At 32.4% G+C, this 14,160-nt stretch overlaps 2 protein-coding genes and 1 pseudogene across 13 annotated transcripts in view; 2 read left to right on the top strand and 1 right to left on the bottom strand.

The window, feature by feature from the left end:
- Nucleotides 1-9,048, bottom strand: part of mAChR-B (muscarinic acetylcholine receptor) — a 307,231-nt gene extending 298,183 nt beyond the window's left edge. The window contains exon 1 of the mRNA XM_074115997.1: nt 8,171-9,048. The gene's annotated coding sequence lies outside the window, so the exon portion shown is untranslated. The remainder of the gene's footprint in view (nt 1-8,170) is intronic.
- The window catches only part of LOC141448007 (uncharacterized), a 149,609-nt gene that overhangs the window by 126,664 nt on the left and 8,785 nt on the right, over nt 1-14,160 (top strand). For 9 of the 12 annotated variants that reach the window (XR_012454780.1, XR_012454776.1, XR_012454772.1 and 6 more), the window contains 4 exons: nt 1,557-1,635; nt 2,038-2,177; nt 4,255-4,377; nt 11,232-11,364. The gene's annotated coding sequence lies outside the window, so the exon portion shown is untranslated. Of the gene's footprint in view, nt 1-46; nt 288-1,556; nt 1,636-2,037; nt 2,178-4,254; nt 4,378-9,126; nt 9,249-10,012; nt 10,243-11,231; nt 11,365-14,160 lie in introns of those variants that run through there. The other 3 variants (XR_012454775.1, XR_012454774.1, XR_012454781.1) reach the window with 3 other exon arrangements.
- Nucleotides 3,910-3,979, top strand: LOC141448282 (U4 spliceosomal RNA; annotated as a pseudogene).

The following is a 14,160-nucleotide window of genomic DNA, read 5'->3' as shown; positions in this document are numbered from 1 at the left end:
TGTGGGTTTGAAAACATTTATTTTTAGATTTTTCTTAGTTTCTAGTGAGTTACCGTAAGTGAACTTGATAAAGTGCTGTTAAAGTTTGTAAAAATTGAGTGTTCACGCGCCTTGGATTCAATTTGTGCATGCAAGATTTATCCATGATAAATGATAAATATTCTTTTTCTGCTGAACATGTTGACTGGGGATATCAACGGCAGAAGCCGTCGAGCAGAATCCTGGTTAAGAATGCTTCCAATGATGATGGCCAAAGATATCCCGCGAGGAAGTTGGAGAAGAAATCAGTGGGTAGTCTAGTTTTATGCCCAAATAATAATACTAGAATTAAATTAATGATGTTCGATTTAATTGAACAAGAACAGTAGCAGGAATAAGGTGTAATTTAATTTACATTTTTATTATTCGATCTATTCCTACCTGTAGGAAATATCAAACTGTGGAACAAATAATAATGTGCCAACGTGATGGAAATGTCCATGATAGTCACGTAGAAAATTCATGGCTGAAATAAACGATATTATTACAAAAACTGTGGATGGGGCGTGGCACAAACTTTCCAATTTAAATGCGGACATCCTATTGGCTGGATTGGAATGTTATGTTATATTCGACTGGAATAACATTCTGTGGTATAGCTTAAAAGAACAATGGTCAATCCCCTCAGGTTGTTGAGAGAGGATTGACATTGGCTCTATTTCTGTTAGGATTACTGTTTTTTTTTGTTTCTTTAAGACATCCGGTGACCACCTCTTCTACACTACGAACATGGTTGCCCCTTATGTGTATGTGTATGTAGGACAGCTTGGTAAACCTTCTACCTATCCATAAGTGAGGGGAGTGAGTACTAACCACAACTTGCAATCACTGTTTCTGTCTTCTGAGACTTGGTTCTAATAATAAAATATTCTATCTTTTTCCATATGAATATTTTTTCTACAAGTAGAGTACCGCTAGAGTACATGTTTAGCCTAGGAGTTTTACCTGTTCATGGTCACTGAAAAGTGATTCATTTCAACAAAAAATAAAAAAATAATAATAGAAAAAGATTGATTTTACTGTAACTGTAATAAATGGGACGGATTTAAATGGAAGATCCCCTGTTCGAGACTTGGTATAACGAATGATTTTATTTGATAGATGTTACTAACAAAGTTCGAGGGCATGGATTTACCAAACGTGCTAGTAAAAAGTAAAGTAATGCCTATTTTTTCAGGCAGGCTTTACATCCAGCTACCAAATTAGGTGTCGTGGACGGAGGCGACTAGCAAACATACTTTACTATAAATTTCTTCGCCGCCTTGTACTTGCTAGTATACCGGTTGCTAGTATTTCTATGCGGAAATCCCGAGTTCCAAAAATCGTGGGATGACTGAATACTTAGCCATCATAATCTCCATCAGGATAATAACTTTATTTGTGGAGTAAATTTTTCCGTTTATTTCCTTTTTAGTTTTCCTCACAAAGTTTTCCTAAGATTTTCTTTCAATTTTATCAAACTCGTAGCACACGCATAGGTTCATTAATTGACACAATTTGTTGTTTTTTTTTTTCAGGAAAAATCTATTTAAGGCACTTTTGGATGGGCAGACTGATTTTCTGATCAGTACTGATGGAGTACCATATCAGTATTATGTAAGATTCTTTCTAGTAAATCGTATGTATAATATAGGATTAAACTTTTCTAAAATTCTAGTTTAAAGAGATTGGCAGAACAGGAAATAAGAATTTCCCGTATGTTTTATTTTTAGTTTCTGTTATTTTATTAATTAAACATCTTCCGGCTTATTTTAACTTCAGTGTACATAAAGTACTCATTTAAAGCTGTAAGTTTTGTTTTGTAGGGCTTCCCTCTAAACTGTTATTGAAAAGAAAATTTTCAATAAATTCAATTTCAATTAAAATTAATCAATTTTTCAAACCTTATTTATTTTGTAATTAAAAGTGAAAACTTATTTATTGTTTATCTAATAACCTGAACTTGTAAACTTAGAGGTTGCAAATATATATAAATTAACAGCTGATGTTATTTAACAGGGGGGGAGGAGAACACAGGCCAATTAGACGATCTAGTCCTGTAACAAAGCAATCTCTTCTACAAATCACTATGACAACCATGTGCTTGTTAAACTGAGGTGGTATTACTCAATTAGAGCTGGCTTCTCGTATGTACAAAGGTGAGTAACATGTGTTTAAGTTTTGTATATGTTAGTGTAAAACATAATCATCACCCAAATGTTCGTCAGTTTTCAAAAAAAGTAAAATAACGCGGATATAAAGTCGAAATTGAAATGTTATAATCATCATTGATGTTGCAAACTGTCCTCGATGACCTAAGGAATTCATAAATATTGGTTATTGATTTTGGTTGATGAACTGTTGGCATTTGAAATTTTTTTTTTTTTTAAGCAGATCAATTGTGAACATCTCAAAATTTATTCATCATACACTGATTCATTTTCATTGTTTTTATATGCACAATAAATAAAAAAAAGTGTGCTACCAAGATGAACATACTACCAAGCATGTGACATTTGATGAAGTCATACGCTCCAGTCAGTGACTTGGTAAAATGATCCCAAGGTCACTTTTAGAAGGGTTTTCGGAAAGAGTGGTAGTTGATAATGAGGATATCTGGGGAATGGCATGGCTCTAGAGAGGCTGAAATGGAATTTCCTGTTCTAGAGAGATAACCTGTTCCTGAAATTAAAGGGATGGTGAAGGTCATTATGTAGATTTGGAGGTATGTATGGGTGGATTTTGGATTGGGATGACCGGGTACGTATGTACGACCGGAAAAGGAAGTTGAACGCTATAGTTGAGCTCCTTAACTCCATATAGGGACTTAACATTGCTGTATAAATCAGTCTTTTGTTTTGTAGTTACGGTTTGTATTATTTTCCTAGCAAACATTGTGGGATAGTTTGTAGATCTTGTCTCTTGAGGCTAGAGTGGGAATCCCTCGTAAAGTGGTGTAATTTCAAATTATCTTATCTTTGTTTTTTTACTTCATTTACGTTACCGTATCGTGCATAGTCACATCGTAGTTATAGTCAGCAAGAGAAGTGCGGGTTGGTAATAAATGTAAAGACGAAAACTCTACAACAAACTGATTAATCTATCTCTCGTGATGAATGATGATTCGAAACCGGTCAGGGATTCAGTAAACATGCGTACTACGACGGATGAAATAAAAAATAAATATTATAATATTTATTACAGTTGTATTATAAACAACTTTTGGTATAAAATTAAGCGGATTTTTATTTTTTTAGAGGGCGCTTAACTTTTCAATTTAGGTGTCGTGAACTACAGGCGGAAGTACATTGCTATAAGAAAATATATATATATTTTTCTTACTATTAAAAAGTAGCTACTGGAATCTCCTACTTATAAATCCACGGTTTATTCCCACTATACTACGTATCAGTTGCCCCATATTCCGTTTTAATAATAATAAACAATTATTAAGACTTCAGCTGTTTTATTCAGTAATCAGTGGTATGTATTATCGCATTTCTGCTACATAATTCATTAGATACGTATTCATTAGGTTCACTTAGCATATTCATTTTATCATCATGAACTAATTAAATCTTCTGCGGAGAATTTGAAGTGCTTACTATAAATTAGGCGAAGTAGAGGATTAATAAAGTGACTGTATTAATAACAATGTAATATAAATAAATAAAGGCAATAAATTGTTTTTATTATTTTTTAAATCAATACTTCCGGTTTTAATTTGGTAGTTGGATATAAAGTCTGCTTGAGAAAAATAGGCATTACTTTAATTTTGTAATTTAATAAAAGAAGAATTGGGTCGCAGTGAGACTTTTAAAGAAGTACGTTAGATCGCGTGGTAAACAAGAGAAAAAGACTGAATTTTGACTACTGATGTTTGGTATACAGAACCTTGCACAGTGGCAATATCGTAACCAATGAAGGCCTCCTGAGGTGCGATTATTGCTGGATGAAAGTACGAAATTGGCCAGAGATACAATAAACATGCATGCTGCAACGGATGAAATCAGTGATGTCCAACACTGGCTATAAAACCACATTTTGAAACAATTTAAACTGTGAAAATTTAAAGTACAACTAAAATTTAATTAAAAGATCTACAACATTTTGTAGCATACGAGGTTTCAGTTGAAGTCACCTTGATCTTTGTAATATTTTATTGTTCCACTTTCAAGGGTATACTTTGGCTTGGGTAATTTTTAAATTTTGCTCCTAAATTGTTGACATTTCTAGGTCTCTAAGGAGGCGGATTGGCCGTTGGGCGTTCACTGGAATTCTTAGGATTTTGTGTTTGGATTACCTGATTTCTTTGAATTTTGGTATTGGAGGCACTCCATCGAGTTTCTCTGCCAAAATGTGAGTATTTTAATTAAAATTGTAATTTAATTTAATTAAAAATAAGCACATTGTATATATTTTGGCGCCACGGTAGCCGAGCGGTTAGAGGCGAGACCTGCGAAGCTAATATGTATTGTGGTACTTGGTTCGATTCCCGGTCTAGAGGCCTTGGATTTTATTTAATGGTTAATTAAACAAAATTAACAGTAAAGTATGTTTGCTAGTCGCCTCCGTCCACGTCACCTAATTGGTAGTTGGACGTTAAGCCCCGCCTGAAAAAATAGGCGATTACTATACTACTTTACTATTATTTTAAAAAAATCTCAAGTTAAAACATGACTGATGAAAATTAATTTGACTGAATTAGTCATATAAAAGTACTTCGTTCTGTTTAAACGCTTTTATTATTACCCTATAGAAGGTGTTGTATTAAAATATTTTTTTTAGTGAATGGTGTACAGCATTATTTTCATTTTTATCATGTATATTGGACGTTACCCATGGGAATCCTAGAGAATCAATATTTATTCATTCTTTCGCCTACCCTCCTCTCTGAGGTTTGTTAGTTTGAAGGTCTCTCTATATATCTAAAGTTATTCTACAGTAAGATTTGTCTAGTCGTACCGAGTTGCTACTTTATTTCAACAACTATATAGCCTACCAATTGTTTAAAACTTATTGCCTTTTTTCCACTGAAATCTGTAGCTACAGTGCATTGCTACAAATTCGCAATTAGTACACGTTGCTTGTTTAAATGTTTATATTTGTATAAAATTTATGATTATGAAATCGTTATGATTGTGTTGATTTCAACAAGTACCCCCTCTCACCCATCATTATTTATCTCTGATTAATTTATAATTATGTCTGAAGGTATGGGAATAAATAAGTAAATAATTTTATTATTCACCTTCATATTTTGGCTTTCAAATAATGACTTTACATTACTGTTTGGGCGGATGTTACGTATTCCAACCACAACTCTCCTTATATCTAAATTATTATTTGATTACCCTCCATAAATATTTGAATAAATCTCCTTAAATTTACATCTAAATACATGTAACAGTTGCAAAATAAATAAACAAATAAAAAAAATAAAGCATGTATATCTTGTGATCACCATGTACAGCGGTTTTATAAAATAAATAGATTTGTAATATTATTATTATTAGTAAAAACATAATTTTGTTATTGAATTCAATAAATTGTATGGTTCTTTTGTAATGTTAAAATATAATAAAAATTAAATTTACCATAAAAGAGGATGTTTGTTCTGAAATAATTATTACATCGCTTTCAAATTAATTAAAATGGTTACATTAATCTGATAAGTACATGAAAACAGTATATATTATTTTAAAATGTTTAATCTACGGTTGTAAAATATTTAAACCATACTTTGTGAAACGTGTTGAATTGAAAAATACGTCTGGACAGATTTTCATGTACAATGCATCAGTTGCTAATCTTTTTATTTTTAATGTTTTAAGGCGCGTCAACATCTAAGGTTATTGGCGCCCGGAGCTTTTTTCAGCCGGCCTCCGGACAGTGTTCTCTCGTTACAGACAACACTGTCCATCACCGGACAGTGAGCTGTAAAAAGCTCCTAGGAAGAGAAAATCTAAGGGTCAGCTGCTGGATTCGAACCCGGGACCTCCGCGTGGGAGTCCAGTATGCTAACCTCATAGCTAATCCCTTCCCTAGTTGCTAATCTACTCGTATAAATATTTGTTTGTTTATTTTTAATTTTCTGCAATTTTAAATGGTTGCACATTAAACAAGAACTATTAAGGAAGAAAGATTATAGCCTATTTCAGTCATGATTTGTTTTATTTTTTGCCAAGCTTCCCATCTAGGGTCTAGGTCATCTTCAGGACTAATAAAAATAAATAAAAAATTATTACAGGAATTGGCAATAATTAATCCTTTTTTGATAAGTGAATCAGTCCCTAAAATAAGTTTTCAGTATCCACAAAGTTTGTTAGTTTCAAAATTTAAAAAAAAAAAAAAAAAAAAATCAGAAAAATTATTATGAATAACTATTTCAGAACTGTGTAAAGCAGGATTGTCAAACTGGCTGCCCCCGAGGTAATATTTTTGTGGCCCACGTTGTTCTGTAATACAATGAAAATAGAAAATCTTATGAAGAAAAGCTTCAGGGGAGTTAAAGACAATGCCGTAGACACAATTCTCTCGTTAACCCTTTAGCTACTGAAGACGATTATACCAAGTGGTCCAGTGCCTTACCAGTGGAGGCTTGCGGGCGTGTACAAAACACGCTGACTTAGTGCCGCACGATGTTTCCGGGAAGCGATTTTGTCTGCCACTCTAAGTGGCATTCCACTGGAATGATTCGATTTTTTAAGAGACAAAAAAGAAGTAGGAATTCCCAAAAATATATTCTTACGTTCTCAGTCTTTGAATCCAGAGATATAACCAAACTTGTACGAGGAAATCGCTGGCCAAGTTTCGAGGTAAAAAAGAATAATTTTCGTTTTATAAATACAATTATATAGTGTTTTAATTTATTCTATCCATATTCTAGAATCCTCACTTCAGAATATAGATTTAACAAAAATTTTAAATTATGATGTGGCCCGCTTGAATCTTGCCTGCAGCACCAATTGGCCCGTGTTTTAATTAAGTTTGACACCCCTGGTTGTAAAGAAATTGCCGCCTTGCATTATGCAATTTATTGTGTTTGGTACCAAAGAAACCTGTTGAAGATAAGTACTTAAAAAGCATTAAGTCTAGGGTAGTTATCAAATTAAACGTTGGAAAAATTCTCATTTGTGTTTATATTATTGTAAAATTTATAAATCAGTATATCAGAGCTAGGAAAAATAAATATTTGTGGTTTCCTAAGTCAGAAACCCTTTGTTTATTTTATTAAATCATATTTTTGCTATTTCAAGCTAAGAAAATATTAGAATCTTTCACAAAATATAGGCTTATTGTGTTTCTGTAAGTCAGAAAAAAGGTTCATTCAACAAAAATTAAAAAAAGCTTAACCAAGTGCTAATGTGGTATCGTGTCAAAATATCACATCTGAACTTTCTTGCAAGTTTGCATTTTTGGATTATGTTGACTATTATACGCAAACCAATTTGGGGAAAACCATTTTCCAGGCCTCTAGTAATCATAGTAAACAGTTGCATCCTTGTGAAAATCTGCTCTCTCGTTTTTTCAATATAAGTAAAATAAATTAAAATTGTTCAGGGTTCTTCTCACTCGTTAAATAAATTGAATCTTTTATAATTGGAAATAAGAAAATTCATGGTCTGGTGAAAGTTTATAACAATTTACTTTTTTTTTGCACTGGGATATTAAAATTTATTTTCAGTTTTTACAAAAATTTAAGTTAATTTATAAGTATTCATTAGATCTCAAATTGAGTAACTTCCTATAATAATTCATCATCGAAAATCTGCACGCTAACAAGACTTCCTGATTTAAATGAGATAAAAGTAAAAGTGACAAAAAATTAAACCGCAAATAATTTTTCGATTAAGTTTATTTAAGCGCTTATTTACACAAGAAAATTTAGACACTATTTTTATATTAAAAAAAAAATCCACATTTTTTTTTAGACTTAAGTCTAAAAATTAAGTTTGTGCAAAGAGAAAGCCATAACAGTGCAGTCTGTGCTGTGGTTTTAAAATTATTAAAATTTGGATTTTTCATTTTCCTTAAATTTAAACAAATTTCAGAAAATAAAACTTAACTAGTGCATTTTTTTTTATAGTGCATCAATGATTTATAAATTTTAATTATTTTCTTATCAGTTTAACGTGATATTATTACTTACCGTATCGCACTGAGTAGTCCGTGTTTGAATCACGCGTTCCAACGATTCTTCATTACTTCTTTACGAGTTATATTTATTTTATTTTTTAAATATATATTGTAATATAGTTTTATAAAATGTCGGTGTGTTATACAAAATATTGTCTGTTATTCAGTTAATTTATAGAATAGTCACCAAAAAAAAAAAAAGTAATAATTAAAAAACAAATAAGTAGCCAAATTATTGCAATAAAATTAAAATTTAAAAAAATAAAATAAAATAACTCGACCGAATCATCAAAAAATTACCGTTCACACTGATCCATTCTTAGCCATCATTCACACAATCACTCTTATTTAAAAATTTAAAATCATCAGTCTTGTATTTCTCTTTCTGTTAAGTCCGTGTGTTGGTGTGTATTTTTGTGTGTGTATTAATTATTAATTGTATATTACATTTTTTTTTTTTTGTAAGAATATATATATATATTTTTTTTTGATAGGTTATTACATATACATATTATATAAATATAGTAATATATTTGGTATGTATTGTAAGGTGCTTGAACGGCCCGGCATACACGGCGGTAATGCCGGTCTCCCGCGTGAGCCATTTCCTCCCGCCAACCAGCTACCCCTTTTTTTGGAGTGGCGGGCAACCTTACCGCGCATGCCACCCGCTAACTACTTTCTCTCAGAGAGGCAGTCTCTCTTTCTCTCACTCAGTCACTCACTCTCTTACTCTTTATTTCCACTTTCTCTTATTACTTCAAAAAAGTATTGCTTTTCTCCAAAGAAATGCCCATTTTGAGGGCCTCTTTGATTGTGACTAGTGATTCCCTAGAAACGGCTTCTGTTTGTGTAAACACTAACTCAAATTTTTTTTTTGTGTGAGTTTGAATTTTTTTTATATTATTTCAAAAATAGTATAGCACTAATGAATTCTACTATTAGAAATATTTTTTGGAACATTCGCAGGGGTCAGCCAATTCTTAGTGCAATGAATAGACCTCACCCTGGAGGAACCACCTTGTTGATCATGGTAACCTCGACGCCAGGACTCTTCCTTCAACAGCGATCCTCTTCTTCGTACAGATCTGGTGCGCTACCTTGAGCTCTACATAGACAAAAGGCTCATGTGGAACCCACACTCTAGATTTAAAAGGCAATCAATGACGAAACTGCTTTACAGACTACTTGGACGACGCACCAAATTACCCTTAAAACTCAAACGATTACTATACAGTACTATCCTCAAACCTATTGTGGACTTACGGACTAGAGCTGTAGGGTTCAGCCAAACCAACAAACGTACGGACGGTACAAACATTTCAATCAAAACTCCTGCCGACAGATAGTTGACGCTCCTTTATACGGTGACTAACCTCACTCTTCACCACAACCTCAACATTCCCTTCATAGACTAACTCGTTAAGACTAAATATCAAAAATTCCATACTGCTCTCTCTACTTGCTCAAATCCTCTTGCACAGTCTCTCTGATATCCCTAACAATACTCCTCGCCGACTGAATCACCAGTGGCCCCGCGAATTCCTTACTGTCTGAAGAACTAAATCTCTCCTCTCTCCTACTCATATTCTCCTCCTCACATTCCCCTATCTCATATAGTGAGTGCTACCGCTGGATAGCTTCTCTCCTCCTGCTCTTCCCGCACCAGTTCATCTCATTCCCTCCTATTTACTTATTGTATATATTTATAGGAGTACAGATTGTAAATTACAAAAATAAATTAAAAAAAAATATATTTTTTTTTCTAGAAAAAATTCTGTCAAGACCATTTCTTTTCTAAAAGGTCTCTCTAACGTACCATTCCATTCACTGATCTAATTCTGTTAACTTATAGGGATGGCACTATCTAATTTCTTCCCATAGTTTGGTGTGATGGGAAAAGAGAGGGGCCTGTGAGTGAGATAATCCTTACTATCCTGGATACTTTCGTCTTCATGTCATTAAATACATTGTTAAGGATGCTGAGCATTTGGAAAACAAGCTCCACTTCCGATCTAGCGCGTCCACAGTTCCGCTAGAAGTCGAGGGGTGCTAATAACCTGGAGGGTAACCTCCCGGGAGAAAGTAAATTAAACCCTTTAATTTTAATAATCTAAATTTCCCTTATTTTGAAGGGTGATTGTTTTATTCGGCAATAGCTTAAAGAGTTACAATTTATATAGAAATAAATTCAGAGATAAGATCCTCCTCAAAGAAATTCATTTCTTCAATTGAACTTTTGAAGTGGAAGTTGGAGGTAGCCAAAGAAAATAGAATAAAAGAGACACATGTGGAAAACTCAGCAATTTCCTTCTTCTTCCTTCGGAAACTAACTTAACTCTTTTGATCCGAGAGCGTTTTTTTTTTTTTTTTACTTTTACTAGACCTGACTCCCTTCCTCTTAAGCTTGCGACCTCGTGTAACATTTTGTGCTTTTTTTTTTCTTTTACAAAAACGTTTTGTTTCTAATCATTTAAGCTGGGCACAAATAAAAAAAGAAATGAATTCAAAATAGGTAGTATGTTAATTTTATTGATTTTATTACCAGAATAAACTTACAAAATTGTCTACAAGGTAGTTTTACAAAGAAAAAGTTTTTTTTGTAGATATATAGATTAATTAGTTTGATGTAGAGAATTCGATTTCATTTTGTTTCCGTCTTACACTACACTTGATGAAAAAGAGGGAGCTTAAAATGTGTAGTTTGAGGCGTAAAAAAAAAAGTGAAGTTGAAATCTCTATAAAAAAAAAAAACTGATATTGGTAGCCTCTAGTAATGGATGAAAGTACGAAATTGGTCAGAGATACAATAAACATGCATGCTGCACGGATGAAATCAGTGATGTCTAACACTGTGGCCATAAAACCACATTTTGAAACAATTTAAACTGTGACAACTTGAAGTACAACTAAAATTTAATTAAAAGATCTAAAACATAAGCATAAGAGATTTCAGTTGAAGTTGCCTTGATCTTTGTATTATTTTATTGGTCCACTTTCAAGGAATACTTTGGCTTGGGTAATTTTTAAATTTTGTCTTAATTTTGCTCCTAAATTGTTGACTTTTTTTTTAGGTCTCTAAGAAGGAGGCTATTACGGATTGACCATTGGGCGTTCACTGGAATTCTTAGGATTTTGTTTTTGGAATACCTTGATTTCTTTGAATTTTGGTATTGGAGGCACTGCATCGAGTTTCTTTGTCAAAATGTGAGTATTTTAATTAAAATTATTATTTAAATTAATTAACAATAAGCACATATATTTTTCATAAGATCGTTTAGAAAAACGTAGCTAAGAGCTTGAAACAATTATTTCCTTCGTCTGAATAGTCTTATCTTGAACACTAATTGTTATGAATAAAGTTTGATTATCAAGTTACAGTTACTTGGAAACATTGTTTCAGCACACGTTAAATTGTAATGAGTATGATTGCTGTTTTCGTGAAAATGGAAGTACTGGAACACAGAAAACATTGTTATGCCCCAAGAATTTTTTTTTTTTTTTTGCGTTTATTTGTGCTACAATCAACGCGATGGCGCTATAAGTAACAATGATAGAAGTGAATGGTAGATACAAACGAATGGAGAAGTTACCCTGTGGTAACACTCCAAAAACATTAGTCACTCTTTTCACTTGAGAGGAGATCACGAGGCCACACTGTCTCTTAAAGCGTCTTGTCCGGGTTATCAGAAAGAGTTCTTGGAGTAAGACTTTCAGCTAGAGGATTTATGTGAGATTGCAGACTGAAGTGGAGTTTACTGTAAACTTTAGCAACTTGTTTGATAAAAGGAATGTTAAGATCAGGTTGGAGACCTTAAAATGGAACGTTTAGAATAGTTCGAAGTATTTTAGATTGTAGCGATTGAATCCTTTGGAGATTGAAGCGTTTGGTTGAACCCCACAGCTCTATTCCATACGCCGCTCACATGGGTTTCAAAATAGAAGTATAAATCAGTCTTTTGTTGTCTAGAGAGAGAGAGTTAAGATCTACCGTCTACGAGTCTTTTAAGTTGTCGATAGCAGTTCTGTTCAGTGTGGGGGTCCCAAGAAAGTCTTCGGTCTAAGTAAAGCCCAAGGTAGCTGGGCAACGTTCACTACTGGTAGAGGTATTAAATTAAATTAAATATCAGGTTTGAACTTCAGCATTTTTTAGTTTTTGTTACCACTCTCATAGTCTAAATTGTATACCTTTTTTTCTAAAATTGTAATCCGGAGATTATATTTTTTTTTTTATAAGGAAAAATAATAATAATAATAATAATGTATTCAGAATTAAGTTCAGTTAATTTGGATATTTCGTAAATTTATACTAAGGATTATTCAATAAAAAATATCCCTCTCTATACCTTAACTTTAAAAATTATAAATTTTTTCCAGACAGATTATGTTCTCTTTGTTCGTTAAATCATAAAGATAATATCTATCACTTTCTTTTTTATTGTTGCAAATTTAATGAAGTAAGGGAAAAATATTTGGCTAGATATATTAATCCCTCTCCTGTAGCTCAGGGAGAATGTGTCTATGGAGACTTTATTGTATAAAATTGATATTAACAAAATTAATGACATATATTTATATCTTTTAAAGGGATTGGAAGTTAGAGCAATGAACCATATTAATAACTGAATTTGCCATTTTCAAAATTTGAATTGTAAAAGAAAGATAATGTTTTTAAATTTGTTATGGAGTCTATTTTTTTTAATTAGAACTATTATTTTCTGATAAGTTGATATTTCAGTTTTATTTAAATATTCTGTTTGAGAACTTAGATCTTTCTGTTCAGTTTCAATATTTTATGTTTCTGTTTTTATGAACTGTTATGTTTACTGTAATCACACCAACCCTTTGTATAAGTTCAATCTTAAAACAAATAAAAATATTATTATTACTAAGGATTCAAGTATAAAAGAAATTTGATATTTTGATTAAATTTACATAAAGGTTTGTTGATTATACTGGGCATTTTCGTTAAATACTGTTTATTTATATGAAGTAGATGCGAGGATTTCCAGCTATCCAAGTTGAAATGGAATAATTTTCTAATGAGAAAATTGACCGCCACAGACGTCTCAATTTCTGTATTTTCTGGAGTTAGGCATACTGGTGGTTTGGTTTTGTCAGAGCCGAAGCTATAGAAAGCCCTATGAGCAGCAAGCCTCCCCAGCTCCAATGGTGGAATAAATTTCGTTAATATATTCAAGGTGGTCTTCGATATAATACGCCCTCTGCTGTGAAGAGAGGACGGACAGGGAAGCGCTAGGTAGAGGAAACACCCACCCTCTTCTTCCAGACTCATGCATATTTGCAAGCACATTAAATTGGGCCAAGAGCAGCAACGAAATACTCTTATCAGACTTACTCCTCTCAAAACTATCTCTTATACTATGCTTTTCATTGCACTTGGGGGCTCCCATTCCATTTTTTTTTTTTTTTTTTTATCTCCTTGCTTTTCCTAAATACTTTGCCTCGCATTTAAGTTCGTTTATCTTTGAAGTTTTTCTTTAGTGACAACGTTTCTTTATTTTATAAAACTATTTACGTGGTATCTTGTCGCCAAATAAAAATATTTTTAAATAAATACATTTCAGTTTTATTATGTAGAATTAATTCTTCTTTTACGTTTTCTTACTACAGTAAGATACTTAGGATACTTAGTACTTAAGTATCCTAAGTTTTTTTCATAAAGGAATAAACCATGTATTTGACCATGAAAGGGTTTGTTTTACTTATGCTGAAAGAAAAAGAGACAATATTATTCACTTCATGCTGGAATGTTCTTTCTATAATTCACTAAGGAAAAGATTGTTAAATAGTTATATAAGCTCCAATAACACTGAGGTTTACACTACTCTACTTGATATTAACAGCAAAGAAAAATTAAACAGTTTATTTTATTTCATTTCTGGTGCTCCAGATGAGAGGTACAGATTTGTAAGAATTATATTTAACAGCTATAAAGAAATCCCGCCGCCGAATAATAATTAAACTCCTATCATTATTAAA

This window comes from Rhodnius prolixus, unplaced genomic scaffold (genome assembly GCF_049639745.1).
Source record: "Rhodnius prolixus isolate KJV_2025 unplaced genomic scaffold, Rpr scaffold_13, whole genome shotgun sequence".
NCBI lineage: Eukaryota > Metazoa > Arthropoda > Insecta > Hemiptera > Reduviidae > Rhodnius > Rhodnius prolixus.
The sequence above is the reverse complement of the archived record's forward strand: the minus strand, read 5'-3'. Positions and strand labels throughout refer to the sequence as shown.